Genomic DNA, 6,363 nt, shown 5'->3' on the forward strand with positions numbered 1-6,363 from the left:
ATTCAGGTTGCACCAATGCCTTTGAATTTTAAATAGCTTGAGATAATACTATATGATGGGACCACATATTCTAAGTATCACATTGATGCATTTAATGAATTGATGAAGAGGTTAAGAAAAAAAATCTCTTTACTAATGTTTTATTGTTACCTTGGTTGAGGTGGTGTATCACTACTACAAAATAGGCCATTTATGTTACTTCTTAACTGTCACAAATGATTTTTTGTGTTCGTTTTAAAAAGTGATGTGAAATCTAGTGACGTAAAGCTTGCTAGCATTTGTGACAGTTCACAGTTGACACAAATTTATGATAGTTGGCAATTGATGCAAATGCTAACATTTGTAACAGTTAGCAACTGACGCAAACGTTAACGTTTGTGACAGTTCACAGCTGACACCAACCACCTTAATTTTTTTTAAAAATTAAAATAAAAATCAAATCTCAAAACCAAGATTTAACAACATCATCAACAATTTACAAGTCATAAACACACACACACAAAAAAAACTTTATACAATGAACAACAATTCCCTTACAATTTTTTATAAACTTAGCAATAAAAGCTTAGAACAAAATTATACAACAGAACTCAAAACAAAAAATCTGAGACCCAATATGCCCGAGCCACTGCCTTGCTATCCGATGAACCACCACCACCACCAAGAACCTCTTGCAAAACGAAACCCAAGCAGAGGCAAAAAAAAAAATGCCCAACTTTTAAACAACATTAGAAACCAAAAGAAAAAAGCATAAAAGTCAAGCAAATCACAGAAGAATATAACAATTGGAATGAGAGAGCTTACCCATTCCCGAAGATCCCCTCGATCTAAGATCCTCGAACCCCGACCTTCCCATTCATCCTGAGCCACAGCCTCGATGTTCGTCCTCGAGAGCTTGACCCTCTTGTTCCCCTAGCCTAAGCTCGACGTTTGTCCATGCGAAATAGAGAGAGAGAGAAAGAGAGTTGTTGCCTTGACCGCTGCAACCACAAGGACGACAATCCCACCACTATAAGAAAATGGAGTCTTTACCTACCAATTGTAAGTGTAGGTAAAACTAGCCTAATGGTGGGTAATATGGTTTACCTACCAATATTGAATTGGTAGAGATTGGTAAGTAAGAGTTAGTGGGGAAAGAGTCTTTACCTACACTTATTAACACTGGTAGGTAAAAGAATCAGTGGACCCCACTAAGTTATAAATCAATTGATGAGTCATCAGATGACGTGTTTGATGACATGGCATCCTACGTGTATGCTGACATGGTTTTTGTAGTTTTACGTGTCTGATGACGTGGCATCATACGTGGCATCCTACGTGGCTTTCTGTGTGACATCATATGTAGCATCCTATGCAGTGTCATTTTATTAGCCCACATAGCATTATTTTATTGGTTTGTTACACAATTTATATTTTGTTCAAATTTAATGGTTATGTGTAGGTAAAAGATAATAACAATTATTTATAAATGTTATATATTAGAAAAAAACTAGAAAAAAACCATTCAATAATAAAATGTTTAATGCTAAAATTCTTTATAATGTTCAATACTAAAATAAGTCATACAGTTATCATTTTAAGGTTACCCCTACCAAAATAAAAAAAACTTCATAAAGTTCATTCCTTAGTAAATTAATGTAAATAAACTAAGAATCATCTTGTGACTCCCGAATTGAAATAGATGACGACTCTCTTAAATTTGCATCTGAAGCTTGGTCTGTTGGAGGTGGTGGAGGCAGTGCCATCAAATTGTTATGACGAAGTATATCCACAACTACACTAAGTTGTTCGTTAGTAGCATTAAGGCGAGAAGTTGTATCATTAAGTCATTCAACTAACTCTTCATAAGTTGGTTGATTACCCACAATGACCCTTCCAAGCTTTTCTCATTTGTTCATCAATGCATTTTTTAGTTGTCTCATCATTCAAGTTGATGTCAAAATGTTCCTATAACATAAAACAATATTAATTATAAATATTACAAATATAAATGTAATATTGTAAAATGACTTACCAAAATATAGTGTCGCAATGAAGCTCTCACATCTTCTGGGACAATTCTCCACTCTTTGTAATATTGTGCTTGGGTCTAACAGGTTGATCCTATTCTAAGGAAAACCTATCAAGGTATGCTTCGAGCAAGCATCAGAATGTTAATTTTTTGGCCGTCCAAAACAAAGGCTGGACAGAAGCACAATATTGAATACTTCGGCAAATTTGATTCGGTAAGCCGAACTATCTATCTGAAAGCTAGTTTTATTGTCAGTTAGAAATTACATGTGACTAGTTCACTAAATTAGCTGTGGCAAGCATTTGTTGGGATATTGATGATCAGATGATAATGAACTGGCAGTGAAAAGGGAAAACGGGTACTACCTCACAACCCGTGCAAATTGCAGATTCACTTTCGCGTTGGGTTCTCTCTCACGCAAGATGGGAACTTCATCCAGCTTTGCACCAAACAAAAACTGGAAAAAGAAATAGAAGAACTCTACTCAGAAATCTGTCCCCACACAACCAATATTGGGTGAACAATGCATGGACAGGAAAAGCAATCACATCTTATAGGAAAATAATCAGACATCATGCTTAGTGCTTCAACCATCTTGAAATGACTATTGAATATTTCTGAATGAATTTTTTCTCTGCTCAACCCATGACATCATATTTTTTATGATAAACAGAGGTATTCAAAATAACAAGAATAATAATAGTACCATATTTTCTGCCCCAATTTCTTCAATAATTTCAACTGTTGAACCATCAGCTGTAGCTAAGAGTAGACATCAATTAATAAGAAATTTCATGCTACCAGTTCCTGAGGCCTCATGCCCTGCAGTGCTGCATAGAAACAGTCACGCTCACACAATGTGCATAGGTTCTTAGATAAAATAAAGTTCTGAATGGTCAAGCAATCAAAAACACTTAGTAAAGCATATGATCTCACTAAATGTCTTCAGAAACATATCTCTCATTCTTTCCATATGCCCAAATACACGCGGTACAACCTTCCTCCTGTCACTCTCATTCATATTCTGGAAAGGGAAGAACCAACTATTAGCTACTTACTGGAAAATACTTATACCCCAAAAAGGAAAAAGAAAAAAGAAAAAAAGAGAAGGGAATACATTAGTATACAGATCCAATTAATTGCACCACTTACACTTGTAATAATCATTTATGCAAGTGATCATTAACTGACACAAGATTTAATTATGCGAATTCCAAATGGTGTTAGAATAATGTATTCCCAACAATTAGCATGTAGTGAAAGAAGGAAAAAGAGAGATCCACGGTACTGCAAACAAATCATTTGATAGCTATAGAAAACTATGACCACTTCAATGACACTTAACAATGATAAGAAGAAAGAGGCTTGAAAAGTTGCAGGAAATAAGTATGCATGAGTAAAGGCAGTAACAGGACCTTGTAACTCTAGTATATTGTGTCAAAGTTAAATGATGTCACCTTGATACAATCATATCGATGGATAATGCCGAGGATATTAAGCAACTGTCTTTTGTACTCATGTATTCGCTTGATCTGTACATCAAACATTGCGTCTAAACTGACCTGCATTAAAAATTATATGCATTCAAAATTGTAAAATATTGAAAATTAAAAAAAAATCAAATACAACATACCTCTTGCAATTAGCTACCAATCCAATGTTTTAAGACCAATCAAAATATTAACCTAAACATTATTATTAACATTATAAAAAATAAAAAAGTTAGATGTATATTCCATATCATGTTATTACCCCAAGTCATGTTATTTAAAATTCTATAATCAACTTAATTATTAATTATTTAAAACTTTGGAATGTTGCCTTGTAGGCAACTTATTGGGATAATGAGTTTGCTCACCAATAACTTGACAAAAATTGTATTATGGTTGATAGGGATAATGATATACTACTTCACCAAGCATCAATAGTTATTGGCTTTAGAAAATTCAAACTGAGTAGTGTTGCGAGAAAAGAAGGCTTCAAAGTCCCCAAGCATCAATAGTTATTGGCTTTAAGAAAAGCAAACCTGAGTAGTGTTACGAGAAAAGACGACTTCAAAGTCCTAGCTGGTGTCTCAGGTCCCTCATTCTTTTCTACGTTTTCTGGAATAATTTAGATATTTAAGTCTTTTGGAGTAAAATAGGTGCTTGAGGAAACATTAAAGGCTCCTATATAACATATATACCACCTAAGTTCCCTATGTACTTCTAAAGTGCAGCAACACCCATATTTAACAAAATTAAAAACTCTAGTAAGTTTAGTGTTTAAGATCAGTTTTCCACTAACAAATGAGATCATAAATGTTTATAGAGATTCTTTTGCAACAATTTATGTACAGAAAATGTAAATCATAATATATAGTGGGCTAAATATTTTAGCAGTTATTGCAATTGGGTGTAGATAAATATACAATCAACTAATTTTTATCAAATCAAGTCTTGCTTGTTGAATTAAAGCCATTATAGCATATAAACACAAACTTTGAACCAACTACCACACATCAAGGTGTGTAACCCAATCAGCATATAAACAAAATAGATATGCCAATGTCATACAAAATGATCGCATTTGCTTGAATAGGGCTGAGTTCCCAAATAAAATACAATCTACAGTCCTTTATTAGGGAAGATGCAGACATAATAACTCAAAAAGCTAGATCCCAAACGGAAAAAAAAAAAACAAGAAATCAGACATATAAAAAAAAGAACAATATACATTTGAATGAACTTACAGAGTTGCTGACATAAATGAGATTATGGATAGTCCAAGAGGTCTAAAGAAAAATCCTAACTAGCAACCCCATCACATTCGTATGAACCTACAGAGTTACCTCAATAAATAATGAAGTTATATATAAAAGTGAAGCTAATTCAAATACCCATTGCAGAGATTCCATATTCAAAGTGCTAGGCACATGATTTAATACCCATGGCACACAAATTTGTAGCTGTAAATACCAAAATGAAATTAAAAAATTCGTACACCCATTGCACATATTTGTCTCTGTGAGCCCAGCCTTATTTTCAGATTCTACTATGGGTACAAATATGATCAAACACCATAAACCCATACATAAAAGAAAAATAAAATTTATCATCTTCTCTTGTAGCACTAATATTAAAATCAAATATAAGAAAGAAAGTGTGAGAAGAAATATACAGGTCTTTGATTGGAAAGAAACAAAGAGTCTAAATGCAAAAAGGGAGAGAGGGCTCGACATAGAGTTGCTCTTACCTGAAGACAGTGAGCCACAACACGAGGTGTCTAGGCTTCATCACAGTCATCTAGTAAAGGGCGAGAGACAAAGAGAATGTGTGATGCAACATCATCTCCCTTATATTTTTAAACAATTCGACTATCTGTTTCAAATGCAACATCACAAATCAATGGTAAAGATTTAAAATTAGCAAATAAAAAACTGAGATTGATTAATTATGAACCTTGAATGTAGCAAATCAAATTCAGTCGTGCAAGTGCAGAGGGATTGCGATTGCGATTAAAATAAAAATTGTGCTAGTAAATTAAGAGAGTGGAATTAGTGACATTTTCACAGCGAAGAACCCAAGCCCACCACCACCAATACCAGCCAAAAACTGTGCTTGTATACATATATGCATATATTTATAAATAAATTAAGTTAACAATATTAATAATAAATCAAACTAAATATATATATATATATACCTTAATAGTCAGTCGTGTAAGTGTAGAGGGAGATGGGAGGAGCCGTATCCGATGGAGCTCGGAAGAACCGCAGATGGCTGAACCAGATGACCCAGCAGCCCAAGAAAAAAAAACAGATGATTGAGGAAGAAGAAGAAGAAGTAGCTGAGAAAAATAATTAAAAACAAGAGGTGAGGGAGGGAGAAATACCTCTACCGTGGGTTTGGGTCTCTCCGTTTGGGGTTTCGACGCTAACTGAGGTTTGAGTTTGGGTCTCTCCGTTGGGGTTTCTGCCTTTGGGGTTTGGGGGTTTCCGAGTATGGGTCTCTCCATTGGGGTTTCTGTGTTTGGGGTTTGGGGGGTTTTCGAGTATGGGTCTGAAAATGAAGGAAACAAAATATATTCATGGCACAGAGAGGGAAATGAAATTTTTTTGGCATTTTGTTTTCGCGCGAAACAAAATATATTCATGGCACTTTGTTTTGTATTTTGATATAGAAGCATACACTATGTACTCATACATTAAGGACTCCCAAAGCAAAGCAAGTACTTAAAAATTGTTAATTAAAACACTCATTTTTTTTTAGCCCAAATTTTTTTAGGACTCGCATATTATTTTAGGACACTCATTGCGAGTCCTAAATTGTATTTTTTCAGGACTCTCAATGAGTGTCCTAAAAACTCCATAA

At 34.3% G+C, this 6,363-nt stretch overlaps 1 long non-coding RNA gene across 29 annotated transcripts; it reads right to left on the reverse strand.

Annotated features, from left to right (window-relative positions):
* Positions 1-1,503: 1,503 nt before the first annotated feature.
* LOC133782261 (uncharacterized) lies at positions 1,504-6,132 on the reverse strand. 29 transcript variants are annotated; one of them, XR_009870437.1, is made up of 9 exons: positions 5,885-6,132; positions 5,696-5,772; positions 5,246-5,370; positions 4,743-4,829; positions 4,038-4,113; positions 3,469-3,573; positions 2,718-3,035; positions 2,015-2,468; positions 1,504-1,947 (listed from the first exon to the last, which is right to left on the reverse strand). It is a non-coding gene; the product is annotated as an uncharacterized LOC133782261 (long non-coding RNA). The 29 variants fall into 29 exon arrangements; XR_009870431.1 differs by having other exon boundaries at positions 3,469-3,696; XR_009870440.1 differs by adding an exon at positions 3,645-3,696 and having other exon boundaries at positions 3,469-3,543; positions 4,038-4,829.
* Between the last annotated feature and the right edge of the window lie 231 nt (positions 6,133-6,363).

The sequence above is a fragment of the Humulus lupulus genome, chromosome 6, assembly GCF_963169125.1.
Source record: "Humulus lupulus chromosome 6, drHumLupu1.1, whole genome shotgun sequence".
Classification (NCBI taxonomy): Eukaryota; Viridiplantae; Streptophyta; class Magnoliopsida; order Rosales; family Cannabaceae; genus Humulus; species Humulus lupulus.